Source organism: Monodon monoceros, unplaced genomic scaffold (assembly GCF_005190385.1).
Source record: "Monodon monoceros isolate NGI ecotype Baffin Bay Population unplaced genomic scaffold, NGI_Narwhal_1 Super_Scaffold_19, whole genome shotgun sequence".
In the NCBI taxonomy this organism is placed as follows: Eukaryota; Metazoa; Chordata; class Mammalia; order Artiodactyla; family Monodontidae; genus Monodon; species Monodon monoceros.
In genome coordinates, this window is record NW_021703775.1 from 42,081,958 (window position 1) to 42,099,492 (window position 17,535).

At 38.3% G+C, this 17,535-nt stretch overlaps 1 long non-coding RNA gene across 2 annotated transcripts in view; it reads right to left on the reverse strand.

Annotated features, from left to right (window-relative positions):
* Window positions 1-17,535, reverse strand: part of LOC114900671 — a 191,808-nt gene that overhangs the window by 45,934 nt on the left and 128,339 nt on the right. The window contains exons 3-4 of one of the 2 annotated variants that reach the window (XR_003794911.1): window positions 5,950-6,028; window positions 2,337-2,449 (exon numbers count right to left, since the gene is read on the reverse strand). This is a non-coding gene — a long non-coding RNA (uncharacterized LOC114900671). The remainder of the gene's footprint in view (window positions 1-2,336; window positions 2,450-5,949; window positions 6,029-17,535) is intronic. The other variant, XR_003794910.1, reaches the window with a different exon arrangement.

Genomic DNA, 17,535 nt, shown 5'->3' on the forward strand with positions numbered 1-17,535 from the left:
GCAGAAAGAAAACTATTCTTTTATTTAAAAAGGGTATCAGTAATGGGTTTTAAATTTATAAGAAAAATGTTTATGTACAAATATGATTATTTTAGTGTCATTTCTAATAATCAAACAAATGAAAACAGTTTAAATGTATAATAATGGGGGAATGGCTAAGTTTAAACTATGGCACATCTATACGGTGGGGCATTATGCAGTGATTAAAGTGTTAATAAAGAGATTTTTATGGAATGGGGAATATTTGTGGTATAGTATTAAGTGGACAATGTAAGAGGTACTATCTCAATTACATAAATATATGTATGGAAAGAAGAGGGACACCAAATATTAACTATAGTTATTTCTGGGATAGGATTAAAAGAACACTGTATTCTCCTCTCTGTACCTTCCTATATCTGCAATTTATTTTTTTTACAATTTTAAAAAATTAAAAGCAAACTCAAAAAAGCCATAGGAATCTTGGAAATATGATAGGTAATCATAGCCAAGCCATATTAAAGCTTCCTAAGCAAAAATGGACATTAAAGCTGAAGGTTCAGTCTAAAATTTGTGAGGGGGTTACAAGAATCTTCCATATGAGTGCTTGTTCAATAGTAGTAAGAGCCCACCAGTCCCATTAATTGGGGGCTTCAACATCTTGGTGACCTTCATGCAGCCTATGGGATGGGTCCATCAGTGCTGACCTGGTAAGGCAAAGCCAAAAAGAAGAACTCAGACCAGAGAATCAGACTTTGGTAGATGAGGAGGCATAACAAAGCCAAACCTCCTGGTAAGAGAGAATCAGGGGGAAAAGGCCGGCCTTTGGCTACATCAGCGGTCCCCAACCTTTTTGGCACCAGGGACCAGTTTTGCCACAGGCCGGTGGGGGGCTGGGGATGGCTCAGGCGGTAGCACAAGTGATGAGGAGGGGCAGATGAAGCCACTGGCTCAGCTCATCCGCCGCTCACCTCCTGCTGTGCGGCCCCGTTCCTAACAAGCCGTGGCTTGGTACTGGTCCACAGCCTGGGGATTGTCGACCCCTGGGCTACACAACAGCAGAGCAAGAGGTCCAGATGTCAAACAAGTAGATGCAAAAGGCAAAAGCTGCAGGAGCAGTTTTTATTCATAAGTGTTTATTCAGAAGTGAGGGTCGGGAGCAAGGATTCAGGTGCCGGGGGTTCACATTAATCTCCTAGGATGGAATTTAGCCCAGGGCCTCAGGTGAAAATCTAAGGCATGCTTACAAACATCTTAACAAACAAACACCATAGCTTAGTGTTACCAAATCTGTGTTACCCTTTTCCAAGAAAGGCATTTTTTAATGCCTAGATATTTAAATAGTAATGACAATAACATTTCCTGAGCACCTATTGTATGCCATAGACTGTGGCCTCACACCATGCTAAATGCTTTAGATGCTTTACAGATACTATCTCATTTTACGACAGGGGCATTTCTATCCCATTTGAAAGATGAAGAGACTGAGTCTTGGAGAAGAAACTGCCCAAGTCACACAGGGAAAAAGTGGTGGAGCCAGGTCTATGACCCAAGTCAGTTTGACACCAAAGCTCATAGTCTTAACCACCTCATTACTGGTCAGTGGCTAATTTTATGTGGCCATGGATATTTTCTGTGCTTCTTTTTAAAAACATGTCAGTAAACCACAAATCCTGTCTACCAGGGATGAGGCTAATAGACACCATGGGTGAGTAAATTACATTAAGGGCTTTGGTGCCTGTTAAAGGAATATTACTAATAAAAAAAAACGACTTATGAGAGTTAATTTGGAAAATAAAGAAGTCTTCTCAGCATTCCTAACATTACAACATAAGGTCTGAAGATGACTCTTCTTCATCTCTAGCTGAGGTAAATAGGGAGTAAATGGAAAGTTTATGCTAGGGATAGCTAAGGCAGCCATGAAAATTAGCCTGGATTCAGGAAGGATCTAAATGGAATAAGTAAGGCATTAAGCAATTAAGATTTCTAATTGAAAACACAACATACAGCCCTTATGTGATTCTTTGGATCACTGAAACGTACCCTCTTTAGACCAAACATCTGAATGACACTGTTAAATATAAAATATAAGTATAAAAAAACCTTTATAGTGCAGTAAACATTTCTGTGGACTGAAGCATAAAATCGATTGGGCAAAGTTGAACAATGAATAAAAATACTCTTTCGTTTGCTTCTTAGAGATTTATGTAGAGCTGTTGAATATCAGTTGCAACTTAATAACACGCTTAGGTTTTTTTTTTTTTAATTTATCAAGATTTGACATGTTTTCGTCTGTTGAGTGAAAGCTCATGCAATTAGCTGTGCAGAAAGCTACAAACACACCCAGGCCACTTTACCTTAGCAGATGTAACTGCAAATCATCCACTGAATACTCTCCAGCACTGGTCAAATCTAGTAGACCATTCCAAAAGTAACCATGGGGCTTTCAGTACATATCATTTACTTCCTCCTGTTCAAAAAAAAAAAAAAAAAAAAAAAAAAAGGTTAATCCCTTCAGCAGCAATTCTCATCCTTTTCTCAAGAGATGTTTTAAATATTCTGTGATTAAATTATTCAAAGAAAATAGAAAATAAGTGATATTGCGAATGTCATTAAATGGCAGTGGGGAAGTCTCACAGCAGCCCATGATCACCTTGGAGCAGGGTAAAAATCAAACACCTGCTCAACAACACCAAAGAAATTTTGGTTTTGTTTGGTTTTTTTTTTTTTTACTGGTCTGAGGGCCAATCTGAAGATTCCGTTTTCAAGTCACTGCACTGATATCAAGATACACTTTACATTCTATGAGTGTGCTTAAAGGAGGGCAGAGTAAGTTTTGATGTCAAATAAATCGAACTAGAGGATAAATAAAAAACAAGAAATGAAAAATTATGTAACACAAAGCTATTTAGCTCTGCCAGATGCTTCTGTAGCAAAGAAGGAATCCCAGCAAGTCAAATGCATGCCCTGTTATCTTCCCAATAGCTTCAGTAACGAGCTATTTGGTGTGGAAGCAAGCTTGGGCCCTAGCTCTTGACAGTTTTATAGCCCTTGGTCAAAGTTTTCAACAGCACTTGGGCAGGCGTGACTAGGCAGCTAGATTATACATACTGACTTTCCACTTGCAGATACACAATATTTACTTTACAGGGTGAGCCAGTAAACCTGCTGACCAATTAGGCCACAGATCTTTCATGCCTCATGAAAGCTAAGCAAAGACTGAATATAAAAATCTCAGAAATGCATGCAAACTGGACTTTCCTTTAATGTGTCTTCATATAATCTCCACAAAAAAGAATGTCAATGACCAACAGTCTTCAGAGCCACTTCAGTGTAAAAAACAGAGTGTCTTTCAAGCGAAGAGTTCTAGTTCGTTGGATTTATGGAGACCCACATTCATATGGGAGATAGGATCAAACTTCAGAAAACAAGGCAATTTTATAAGAAATCTCTTGAACTCCTCTAACCCCTCTGTTATTTGGCCTGTTATTCAAGTCTCTCCACAAAAAATTTTCCAACTTTTTAAGCCAATATCTCCTTCAATGAATTCTCTCTTCTAGCCAAATTGATCTTCTCATGGTCCCCTGGACATGTGATGTGTATTCCTACCTCGCTGCTCCATCTCAAACCATCAACCCCTACTTAGAATGTCATTATCTCCTCCCTATCTCTCCTTGCCCAGCCACCTATAGGCCACTTCTCCTTGCGTGGCTGCCTTACTGCAAATTCAACACATCTACTACCAAAACTATATTCTTCTTAAATTTCCATCACTAGCACCATCATTCTTACATCTCAGCCAGGCTCAAAACCTTGAACAGACTTTTGAGTCTCCTTCTTCTTCCATACATTCTATATTTAATCAGTCACCAGGGCCTGTGGATTCCAGCATTGTTATATCTCTTGCAAATAACCACCTGCCTTTTCCATTTCCGCTGCCAACACCCTTGCTCAGGCCTTTATTTCCTCACCTGGATCATTTAAAAAGTTTCCCACTGTCCTCTCTGTCTCCAATTTCTCCACCTTTAATCCAATCTAGACACCTCAGCCAGATTAATCTTCCTAAGTACAGCTCCGAGTCACATGACTTCTCTGTGTAAATACCTTCAATGGAATCCCATGGCCTAGTAAAGTTTAATTTAGGAGTTGGCCCCAAGAGCATTCCCCAATAAACTTTCTGCACTGAAATCTTTATCTCAGAATTTGTGTTCAGGGAACCCAACCTAAGACACCCAAACACCTTTCATATCTTTCACTCCTGTCCTTCATATAGCCTACATTCCAGTCAGACTGGGGGAATCTGCCATCCTTAAAGACACTCCATGTGTTATCACTAACTCATTCATCCACAAAGTATCTACTGAATATCTGAAATGTTCCAGGCTCTATAAGAGGTATTGACCAACCTAAAGGGATATAGACAAGTAAACGGGCCATTAGAATACAGTATGAACAGTGATTTCCCAGCTGAGTCCAGAGGCAGAGCAAGGGAGAAGAGCGTGCTAGCTGGGAACTGTGTGCACAAAGTCCTGGAGATGGGAAAACTCACCTCGGGAGTCTGTAAACTGCAAGAGCACTTCAAAATGGCTGACGCTCAGGGAGCCTGAGTGGTGGTGGCAAGAGATGAGGCAAGAAAGGCCAGCAGGACCAGAACAAGAAACGCAAGCAGCCTTACTTAAGGATGTAGACACTTTGCCTTAGGGCAAAGGGGAGCTATTAGGAGGCTTTAAGGTAAGAAAAAGCATGATGGCATTTGTACTTTAGAAAGACTCCTCTGCCTGCAATGTAGAGAAAGAATTAGCTGGAGGAAAGCTTGAAGGCAGACGGCTACTATAGTCATCCAAGCAAAAGATGATGGAAAGCTGACCCAAGGAGGTAACAACGGAGACGGAGAGACCTGGACAGATTCAGGAGATATTAAGAAACTATAATATAAAGGGCATGATGATTTATCATATGGAGGGTGCTGGGAAGGGAGGAGTCAAAGATTAAACAATGTTTCCAACTTGAATAACTAGATGTACATTATTCATTGAGATAGGCAACACTGAGGAAGATGCATAACTGGGGAGAAAGATAAGTTCAGTTTTGGTCATGCTGGACTCAAGGTATTTAAGTAAGAGTTGGATATGCGGGTGTCAACAGAAGAGAGGTATATAGGTTTGACCTTCAAGAGAGCAGCCTGGCTAGAGGCACAGGTGAGGCATCATCAGCATACATATGGTCATAGAAACCTGGGGGTGAGGTTGAAAAGAGCTGTCAGAAAAGCAGGGAGAAACCCAGTGGAGTGTGGTGTCATGAAGCCAAGAGAACGCTTCAAGATAAAGCAAAGGGTCAACAGTGTCAAATATTGCTCAGGCCAAATAAAATAAGGACCAAAAAGATTGTCCACTGATTATAAACACATCTGTGGTTTTGCTCAAACTATTCCACAACCAGAAACCACAGAAACATTTCCCATCTTTCTTTCAAGGATCGTCTCAAATTGCCTCACATTTGCATGGTGATTTATTGAACATCGTCACATGTTACCTCATTTACTGACTAAGATTTCGAGGGTTAAAACCATCTCTTATGTATCTTGGCATCTCTCTCAGCTCATTAAAATGTGGATGCTGTAGGTTCAGAAAAGGAGCCAAATTTGCAGGGAAAGCTCCATGAAAGAAGAGAATCCATGGATGGGAAGAGCTGGTCCACAGACCAGGACTATTGCTTGTCCCTGTCAGCAAGATGGCACAACTAAGACAAGTCTGTGTCCTCGTGAGAAGAGTCATGAAGAATTGCCCTTGACTGTTTAAAAAAGGAACACCAGACAGTCAGTCTTTATCCTTATATGCAAACTTATTGAATGAAATGATGGTGACAAGGCCATCCTGCCTTTTCACCAAGACATTAACCTCATGGACCAGTTTAGAATTAGATCTGGAGCAAAATGCCCACATCCCCCACACACTGACTGACCACACTCACCCCAAAAGGGAGGCCATGAGCAGCCACTGATATGGACGCATTCATCTTCTGACTGTTCTTTTTTCTGGAGGGCAAACATCTGAAAAGGAAAACCTATTTGAATAGGTGTAACTGCCAACTTCACTTACCCCTTCATAGTTAATGAGCCTATTTTGTTTTATGGGTGCTTCAAAAGAGCTGACAGAGAGGAGAGACAGCTCTGAATGGAAAACAGCTTGCTGAGCCCTCATTGTGAGGTGATGGCTTGCCTTGTCATGCCCTCTCAGACCTATATTTCAATGATTCCCTTTTCAAACACTGATCGAAACCCAAAGGAAAAGAGAATTCTCACTCTCCTCCAAAGTGTCAACATGTTAGAATATTTCAAGGCAGCTTGAGGAAGATGCAGCCACCAGCACAGTAACAGTTAAAGCAGTAGTGATGTGGTACATTTTTTAAGACACTCAGCCCAGACCTCCAAAACTTGCTGCTCAGCAAGTTGCCCTCCCCCGTCCCTGCCTACACAACATTCTTCTTAAGTTCTCAAGAGGCCCTGGCATTTAGAACATTGGCAAGTATTTACTCAATGCCCAGAAGAGTACCTTCAAAATGGTGGGTGCTTGATAGTGGTGACACTCAACAAATAGTCCTTTAAGCATTAGCTTTTTATAAATGGAGTGAAGATAAAAGTTAAAGATAAAAATTCCTAGCAGCTTCTGTCTGCAATATGTTGCCTAAAGAAAGTTCAGTTCAGTAAGACGTTAGTAAATGCCTATTAATATTAAGTACCACAGGAGTTCAGGAGTTCCCCTCTTTTCAAGTCATTTTGTCATTCAGCACTGCCTCCATATTCATATTGCACATAATATTGCAAACTTCACTTCCGGATGACTTTACCCCTTATACTGTGGTTTCCGCTGACAACCCTGAGTGGGTTAAAAACAGATGATCCATTTTACACCGGTCCATTCTACAGGTGTCCAAGCATGCATGGCATCATTAAAGTGGGACCAGCTATGTAAGGAGAGCATTTCAAACAGGAGAAAGAGTACTATAAATCAGAAGCTTAAGAAGGAAAGTAGGGATTTAATCCAATGCCAGCATTTTACATGACTAAAAAATTTTTAAACAAGCTGAGACATGAGAGAAAGTGCTTTACCAAGGTCACATAGTTACAAGTATCTTCTCAGAATTAGTTTTATTCTCTTGTGTCCCCACTGTTTTAACAACTGTAATATTAGATTCCTATCACAATATACTAGTATGCTACATTTTATAATCTTAATAACCACACAGAGCACACAGCTGATTAGTAGGCCTTCAGGAGTAACATAGATAGAAAGATTAAGAACAATTTAGGTAGGAAAGAATTTGCTCCAAACACCAACTACATATTAAGTTGAGAAGAAGGCTATGTGTAAATAGGCCAGAAATTTTCACCTGTAGCTAGTAAAATAATAATAATAATAATACTAACAACAACAACAGGAGGTAGAATTTTTTAGATGTATCAACACATCTAATCCTGACAACCATCCTATGAAGTAGAACTATTATCCCCATTTTAGAAGTGAGGAAACCAGGGCCCAAAGAGGTTAAGTAATTTTCCCAGTTGTTCACAGGTTCTATAGCTAATAAATGAGAAAGTAAGGAGTTAGACCGAAACTGTCAGGCTCCAGAGGCTGCCCTCTTAACCACCATGCTGTACTGACTAGGCATAATATACACAACCATAAACAACATGCATGAGAGTAATTTGATTAAAAAAAGCTTTCCTGGTGGCGCAGTGGTTGAGAGTCCGCCTGCCGATGCAGGCGACACGGGTTCGTGCCCCGGTCCGGGAAGATCCCACATGCCGCGGAGCGGCTGGGCCCGTGAGCCATGGCCGCTGAGCCTGCGCGTCCGGAGCCTGCGCTCCGCAACGGGAGAGGCCACAACAGTGAGAGGCCCGCGTACCACAAAAAAAAAAAAAAGTTTTCCACATATAAAATTAATATTTTTCTTCTTTTATATTAGGTCTTGGAAGTGTTGATCTAAAACAGAATAATTCAATGTCTCACAATTTTCAAGCTGTCCTTTCCACTGAATGTGTTGCATTTCATTTCACTAGCTAATTTTTATAACTAGTATAAGACTGCATCTACTTTAAGAACTACAGGAATGCACTTATTTTAATATTTTTCAAGAACTTAGACTTTTTTCTCTAGAAGATTGCTTTTTCTAAACTAAAGATTTAGCACCTCTACCTTTTGGTCGTCATTCATAGCTTGTTCCAGTTCTCATAATTTATTAGTGGAAATTATGCTTGCTTTTTGGAATAACACATTGCAGATTGTAAATGGGGTTACTTTCCACTAAGTGTAAATAAAAGATTCCAATAGTTACTACATATTTTACCAGTGAGAAATTAACTGTAACTTCAAGTGAGCCCTTTTTGAAACAGAATCTGAATTTTTTTTTAAATGGTCAAAATAGGAGATGGCTTCTCTGTCAAATACTTATCTCATACTTTTAAGCTGACCAGAATTCTCCAAAGTGTCAAATTATAAATCACTGTCAAAAATAACAAATTAAATTAATTATCAGCTTACAAAATAATTTGAGTAATTATAATTCAATAGAATTTGTTAGGTGACTATAATGTGACTAGTCAGTAGCAGTAACAAGTATCCATATTATTTATAGGTAGAAATAAAAGGGTTATTTACTGATTAAATGTGAACAATCAACTTCTTTTTAGCTCTTCTTCTCCAAGTAGCATATGGACCCCAACAGTTAATTTTTCACTCATTTTCCAAATAAGACGAAGTAAAAATCTGACTTGAAGAAAAAAATCAAAAACTAAGCATACCAAGCATGGTATCTTACTTTAGTAAGGTACCTATGATGCACAGGATGCTCATAAGATATACCTAAAAATTCAAAAACAGGTCTAAAATCATTTTATACCACTAGTTTGACTACATTTTTATGGAGAAAGACAGACTGAAGTAAATTTCACTAATTCATTATAATTCTTTAACCAAGTTTCTATGTACATTTATAGTATTTCTAATTTTTCTGTTTTACTTTTACTTTCTATACTATTTTCATTGTGATCAGTTCTTTAGGGGGTGAATTTTGCAATGAAGCTTTTATCATTTATGAGGTTTTTATGTATATCAAATGTTACTGATTGTGCCTTCAGTCATTTTGAATTTTCTTTTTGTGACCATTTTTTGATACCAAGTAAAAATTTTGCCATCTAAATTTTGTCAACAATATTTTCTTCTGTTAAATTTGATAAATAACACATTTTATCATGTGAAGTGTTAATAACTGTCACAGTTATTTCTTACTGATTCTTTACACATGTAATATTCATTATGATCTTGATTAAAAATAACTGATTGTTGGTTCATGATAATGAGTAATTTCTCTCAGATAATCCAGGATTGACCTATTATTAAGGGCTGGCCAGTTGTATGGTTTGTATACTTCTAATCACCCTTGTATTCCATGAAGTAACTGTCCACATCATTGCCTGAATTATCTTGTTCAAATTTCTTAACCTGACTACCTGACTGTTTCTGTTTTCTAATTTATAAAACCAGAATTATAATAGTGCATAACTTATAAATTGCTATATTATAAGAGAAAATACATGTAAACCACTTACAGCAGAGCCCAGCACCTAGGAATCAATAAATACAGCTATCATACTTTTTACTTTTTTTATTAATGGCAGGTAAGAAAGTAGATAGAAGGGTCAGAATGTCCTTGATATCAATATGATGGAGGCAAAATGGCAAGATCGAAACAGCAAAATCAAAAGGTGGGATCAAAATATCCTAACTCATTTTCTCTCTGAAAGAGAAAAAGAAGAAACTTTCATTATTACATTCTCTATCATAATTTAGCAACCATTTTACTGTCTTAGGAATAACTCTATACTAAGTTCACTTAAGTAAAAATATAATGAAACACTATGTAATTCATAGCAAAGACTGCTACCTCCTTGTGACTTTGTTTTTTTGGGGCTTTTTTTTGCTGTAATGACTGCTCACAGCTCCTAAAAGTTACAATATCTACGTTAACTTGCTTAGCAATCTGCCCTTCTCAATATGTTTTCATATCCATTGCTTCAATTGGGCCTTACAACCACTCTGGAAATTTGATTAGGGCATTATACAGATATGATAGCTAGACCACAGAGAAAATGAAATATTTGTCCAAGGTACACAGCAACCTAGGAGGTGAGCCAGAACTATAGGTTAACCCTTTGACAATATATCTCAGGCATTACCCGGATACCAAAGCCAGACAAAGACACCACAAGAAAATAAAACAATAGGCCAATATCCCTGATGAATATAGATGCAAAAATCTTCAGTGAAATAGTAGCAAAACAGAATCCAACAGCACATTAAAAAGATGATACAACATGAACAGGTGGGATTTATCACTGGGATGCAAGAATGATTTAATATATGAAAATCAGTTAATATGATACACCACATCAACAGAATAAAAATTTTTAATTACATGATTGTCTCAATAGACACAGAAAAAGTGTTTGACAACATTCAACACTCTTGCATGATAAAAACTCTCAACAAACTAAGAATACAAGGAAAATACCTTAACATAATAAAGACAGTATATGAAAACCCTGTAGCTAACATCATATTCAATGATGAAAAAATGATAATTCTTCCTCTAAAATCAAGAATAAGGCAAGGATGCCCACTCTCGCTACTTCTATTTAACATGGTACTGGAAGTCATAGAGCAATTAGATAAGAAAAAGAAATAAAAGACATGTAAATTGGAAAGGAAGAATTAAAATTATCCCTGTTTGCAGAGGACATGATCTTATATACAGAAAACCCCAGGCTTCATTAAAAAAAAAAAAAAACTGTTAGAACTAATAAAGGAGTTCAGTAAAATTGCAGGATACAAAATAAACATACAAAAACCAGTTGCACCACAGCAATCAGAGAGAAAAAGAAATAAAAGGAATACAAATTGGAAAAGAAGAAGTAAAACTGTCACTGTCGGGCTTCTCTGGTGGCGCAGTGGTTGAGAGTCTGCCTGCCAATGCAGGGGACACGGGCTCATGCCCCGGTCCGGGAAGATCCCACATGCCACGGAGCAGCTAGGCCCATGAGCCATGGCCGCTGAGCCTGCGCGTCCGGAGCCTGTGCTCGCAACAGGAGAGGCCACAACAGTGAGAGGCCCAAGTACTGCAAGAAAACAAACAAACAAACAAAAAAAAACTGTCACTGTTTCCAGATGACATGATACTATACATAGACAATCCTAAAGATGCTACCAGAAAACTGCTAGAGCTAATCAATGAATTTGGTAAAGTTGCAGGATACAAAATTAATGCACAGAAATCTCTTGCATTCCTATACACTAATGATGAAAAATCTGAAAGAGAAATTAAGGAAACACTCCCATTTACCATTGCAACAAAAGAATAAAATACCTAGGAATAAACCTACCTAGGGAGACAAAAGACCTGTATGCAAAACACTATAAGACATTGATGAAAGAAATTAAAGATGTTACCAATAGATGGAGAGATATACCACGTTCTTGGACTGGAAGAATCAATATTGTGAAAATGACTATACTACCCAAAGCAATCTACAGATTCGATGCAATCCCTATCAAATTACCAATGGCATTTTTTACGGAACTAGAACAAAAAATCTTAAAATTTGTATGGAGACACAAAAGACCCCGAATAGCCAAAGCAGTCTTGAGGGAAAAAAACGGAACTGGAGGAATCAGACGCCCTGACTTCAGACTATACTACAAAGCTACAGTGATCAAGACAATATGGTACTAGCACAAAAACAGAAATATAGATCAATGGAACAGGATAGAAAGCCCAGAGATAAACCCACACACCTATGGTCAACTAATCTATGACAAAGGAGGCAAGGATATACAATGGAGAAAAGACAGTCTCTTCAATAAGTGGTGCTGGGAAAACTGAACAGCTCCATGTAAAAGAATGAAATTAGAACACTCCCTAACACCATACACAAAAATAAACTCAAAATGGATTAGAGACCTAAATGTAAGGCCAGACACTATAAAACTCTTAGAGGAAAACATAGGAAGAACACTCTTTGACATAAATCACAGCAAGATCTTTTTTGATCCACCTCCTAGAGTAATGGAAATAAAAATAAACAAATGGGACCTAATGAAATTTAAAAGCTTTTTCACAGCAAAGGAAACCATAAACAAGACAAAAAGGCAACCCTCAGAATGGGAGAAAATATTTGCAAATGAATCATCGGACAAAGGATTAATCTCCAAAATATATAAACAGCTCATGCAGCTCAATATTAAAAAAAACAAACAACCCAATCCAAAAATGGGCAGAAGACCTAAATAGACATTTCTCCATGGAAGACATACAGATGGCCAAGAAGCACATGCAAATCTGCTCAACATCACTAATTATTAGAGAAATGCAAATCAAAACTACAATGAGGTATCACCTCACACCAGTCAGAATGGGCATCATCAGAAAATCTACAAACAACAAATGCTGGAGAGGGTGTGAAGAAAAGGGAACCCTCTTGCACTGTTGGTGGGAATGTAAATTGATACAGCCACTATGGAGAACAGTATGGAGGTTCCTTAAGGAACTAAAAATAGTATTACCATATGACCCAGCAAACCCACTACTGGGCATATACCCAGAGAAAACCATAATTCAAAAAGACACATGCACCCCAATGTTCATTGCAGCACTATTTACAATAGCCACTTCATGGAAGCGACCTAAATGCCCATCGACAGACGAATCGATAAAGAAGATATGGTACATATATATATACAATGGAATATTACTCAGCCATAAAAAGGAATGAAACTGGGTCATTTGTAGAGACGTGAATGCACCTAGAGACTGTCATACAGAGTGAAGTAAGTCAGAAAGAGAAAAACAAATATCATATATTAATGCATATATGTGGAACCTAGAAAATGGTACAGATGAACCTGTTTGCAGAGCAGAAATTGAGACACAGAAGTAGAGAACAAACATATGGACACCAAGTGGGGAAAGCAGCAGGGGGTGGGGGTTGTGGTGTGATGAACTGGGAGATTGGGATTGACATGTATACACTGATGTGTATAAAATGGATGACTAATAAGAAAATAAATAAATAAACATTAAAAAAAATAAAAGCCCCTGTTGACAGCATATCACTTTCAAGGTAACTAATGCTTCATTTCTCTACTCTCCTTGGAAATTTCCTTGGAAAAAGCTGTCTATACACAAAGTTTCCATTTCCCCTCTTTCCATTCTTTCTCATGTTTACTACAAATGAGCTAACTCCCTACCTCTTCACCGAAATGGATATTGGCAAGGTCACCAGTGACCTTCATACCGACAAATACAATGATCAGTTCTCATCTTATTCAAACTACCAGCAGAATTTGATACACTTGATCAGCCCCTCTTCTTGAAACAATTTTTTATTTGACTCTAAGATATCATGATCTCTTGATCTTCCTTCTATTGCACTGACTGCTAGTCAGTCTCCTTCTGGTCTCCTTTGGCGAATCCATCTCATCTCCCTAATCCCGAACACTGGAGCCCCCAAGGTTTCAGCCCTGAGATCTCTTCTCCATCTAGATCCCTTCTGTAGATGATATCATATACTCTGGTCTTTAAGCACCATCTATGTACACTATTTGGACTTCTACCTTGAATTGCTATGTTCTTATACCAAATGTCTATTTGACATTTCAGCTTGAATGTTTAATAGGCATTTCATACCTCACACTTAACATTCACACTTAATTGAACTCATGATAGATTTCTGCCCCAACTACCATGAACGTGCTCCTCTTACAGTCTTCATCTCAGTGGCAACTCCATTCTTCCAGTTGCTCAAGCCCAAACCTTAGAGTCACTCTTTGACACCTTTCTCCTTCTCTTATTTCCAATTCTTCAACAAATCTTGTCAGCTCTATCCTCAAAATAGACACTGGATCTTATACTTCTTACTATTTCCAATGCCATTACCATAGTCCAAGCCACCAATTCTCCTATCTGGCCTATTGTTGTAGCCTTCTAAATGGTCTTTCTCCTTTACTTTAATCTCCTATAGTTTATCCTACAAAAAGCAGCCAAAGTCAATCTTTTAAAACATAAGTCAGATCATACCATTCCTTTACTCATAACCCTCCAACGACTTCCAATTAAAAAATAATAATAATAAAGTTGCCTTTTTATACACTAACAATGACCTAGCTGGAAGGGAAACTAGGAAAACAATCCTATTTACATTAGCGCCAAAAAGAATAAAATGCTTAGGAATAAACTTACCTAAGGAGGTCAAAGATTTATATACTGAAAACTGCAACACATTGATGAAGAAAATTAAACATGGCACAAAGGAAAGACATCCCATGTTCATGGATTGGAAACCTTAATATTGTTAAAATGTCTGTACCCAAAGTGATCTACAGATTCAATGCAATCCTCAAAATCCCAAAGACGTTTTTATAGAAATGTTTTTAAAACTCTACAATTTAGGGCTTCCCTGGTGGCGCAGTGGTTGAGAGTCCGCCTGCCGATGCAGGGGACGCGGGTTTGTGCCCCGGTCTGGGAAGATCCCACATGCCGTGGAGCGGCTGGGCCTGTGAGCCATGGCCGCTAAGCCTGCACGTCTGGAGCCTGTGCTCCGCAATGGGAGAGGCCACAACAGTGAGAGTCCCGCGTACCACAAAACAAAACAAAACAAAACAAAACAAAAACTCTACAATTTGTATGGAACCACAAAAAACCACAAATAGCCAAATCAATTCTGAGAAAGAACAGAGCTGGGTGCATCACATTTTATGATTTCAAAATACATTATGAAGCTACAATAATCAAAAGAGTAAGGCATGAACATGAAGTCAGGCAAATAGACCAATGGAACAGAATAGAGCCCAGAAATAAATCCACACAGGTATAGTCAACTGGGGCTTCCCTGGTGGCGCAGTGGTTAAGAATCCACCTGCTAATGCAGGGGACACAGATTCAAGCCCTGGCCCGGGAAGATCCCACATGCCGTGGAGCAACTAAGCCCTGGGCCACAACTACTGATCCTGCACTCTAGAGCCTGCGAGCCACAACTACTGACTGAGCCCACATGCCACAAAACTACTGAAGCCCACGCACCTAGAGCCTGTGCTCCACAACAAGAGAAGCCACTGCAATGAGAAGCCCGCACACCACAACGAAGAGTAGCCCCCACTCTCCACAACTAGAGAAAGCCCACGTGCAGCAACAAAGACCCAACACAGCCAAAAATAAATAAATAAATAAATAAATTTTTAAAAAGATACAGCAATTGATCTTCAACAAGGGTTCCAAGAATACACAATGTGGAAAGGATAGTCTTTTCAACAAATGGTTTTGGGAAACTGGATATCCACAAGCAAAAACATGAAACTGGACCTTTATCTTATACCATACAAAAAGAAAAAAGAAAAAAACCCAACTCAAGTATAAGTCCTGAAACTGTAAAACTCCTAGAAAAAACATAGGGGAAAATCTTCATGACATTGGTTTTGGCAATGATTTCATGGATATGACACCAAAAGCACAGCCAACAAAACCAAAAAAATTAAAAAGTGGGACTATGTCAAATTGAAAAGCTTCTGCACAGCAAAAGAAACAATCAACAGAGTGAAAGGCAACCTATGGAATGGGAGAAAATATTTACAGATCAAATATCTGATAAAGGGTTAATCTCCAAGAGATATAAGAAACTCCTACAATTCAATAACAACAACAAAAATTACACTAATAATCTGATTTCAAAAATGGGCTAAGGAATTGAATAGACGTTTCTTGAATGACATAAAAATGACCAACAGATATATGGAAAAAGTGAGTGCTCATCATCACTGGTCAACAGGGAAATGCAAATCAAAACCACAAGATATCATCTCATACCTGTCAGAATGGCTATTATGAAAAAAACCAAAAGACAATAAGCATTGGCAAGGATATAGAGAAACTGGAACACTTGAACATTGTTGGTGGGAATACAAAATGGTGCGGTCACTGTGGAAAATATTATGGAAGTTTCTCAAAAAATTAAAAATAGAACTACTGTATGATTTAGCAATCCCAATTCTGGGTATGTATCCAAAAGAATTGAAATTAGGATCTCAAAGAGGCATTAGAACTCCCATATTCATTGCAACACTATTCACAATAGCAGAGGTAGAAATAACCTAAATGTCCATTGACAAAAGAATGGATTTTTAAAATGTGGTATATACAAAAAATGGAATACTATTCAGCCTTAAAAAAAGGAAATTCTGCAATATTTGACAACATGGTGAACCTTGAGGACATTATGCTTAAGCCAGACATAGAAGACAAATATTGTATGATTCTACTTATATGGGATATCTAAAATGGTAAAATTCATAAAACCAAAGACTGGAATGATGGTTACCAGGGCTGAGAGGAGGAAATGAGGAGTTATTAATCAATACTCATAAAATTTCAGTTAAGTATGATGAAAAAGTTCTAGAGATTTGCTGTACAATATTTGTGTCTGTAGTCAACAATAATGTATTGTAAACAAAATTTGTTAAGAGGGTAGATCTCAGGTTAAGTGTTTTTTACATTAATAAAGTAAAAAGGAAATATACCTCAGTTTTAAATGTTTGAGGTCCTCTAATAATTCACAGGATGCTTATTATAATAACAAAATAAGTATTTTTGACATGTAAATCTAACAACATTTCCCACCCTATCCCCAATGCATTTTGATGGCTCCCCATTGTTCTTAGGATTAAAGAGCATGGCCTTTAAGCCTCTGGATGGTCTGGGCTCTGCTGCCCATCTTCACATTGCCCCTTCCTGCTGCCTCATCCTCACTCTATTCCAGCTGCCCTGGCCTTCTCTTTCCCTGTCCCCCTATCACAGAGCTTTGGCGCTTGGCCACAGTCTCTAAGGAACTACTTACCCCACTCTTCAACCAAATAAATCCTCTTGTTCCTTCAGATCTCCTCCCACCTCACAACTATGTCAATGCCACCTATTTTATGCTCTAATATCTCCACGACTTCCATTTTTTAACTCTTATTACTGATTATCATTTTAAATGTATTTGTGTGATTGTGTGATTACCGTATGTCTTTCTCACTGGATCCTAAACTCCATACCTGGCTTTAACAGTGTGCCTGGAACAGAGTAGGTGCACTATGAAACAAATAAACAAATGAACGGCCTAAACAAAACAAGCAGATTTGAATTTATACTATCACTTGGGTTATAACTTTGTAGTCTTCCAACATGTAGTTCCCATATTGGGCAAGTTCCATAGAGGAAGCAGCTTTTTCACCCTGAATAAAGCCCTCACCACAGGAATCCAAGGGGAGGGCATGAAGTACTTCAGATATCAATGGCCTCTAGTTCCCCTGGGAGGGACTAAAGTTACCATGCAGGTGAGGAAAGCCAGGGTGTGCCAGAGGAAGACCTGTTAACTGCACTAGGAGTTATTCTCACCACAGCTACTCCCCCTTCTGAGAGTTAATCTCTTCTCAGATGTAAGGATTTCTGACCATCTGACGATATTGATCT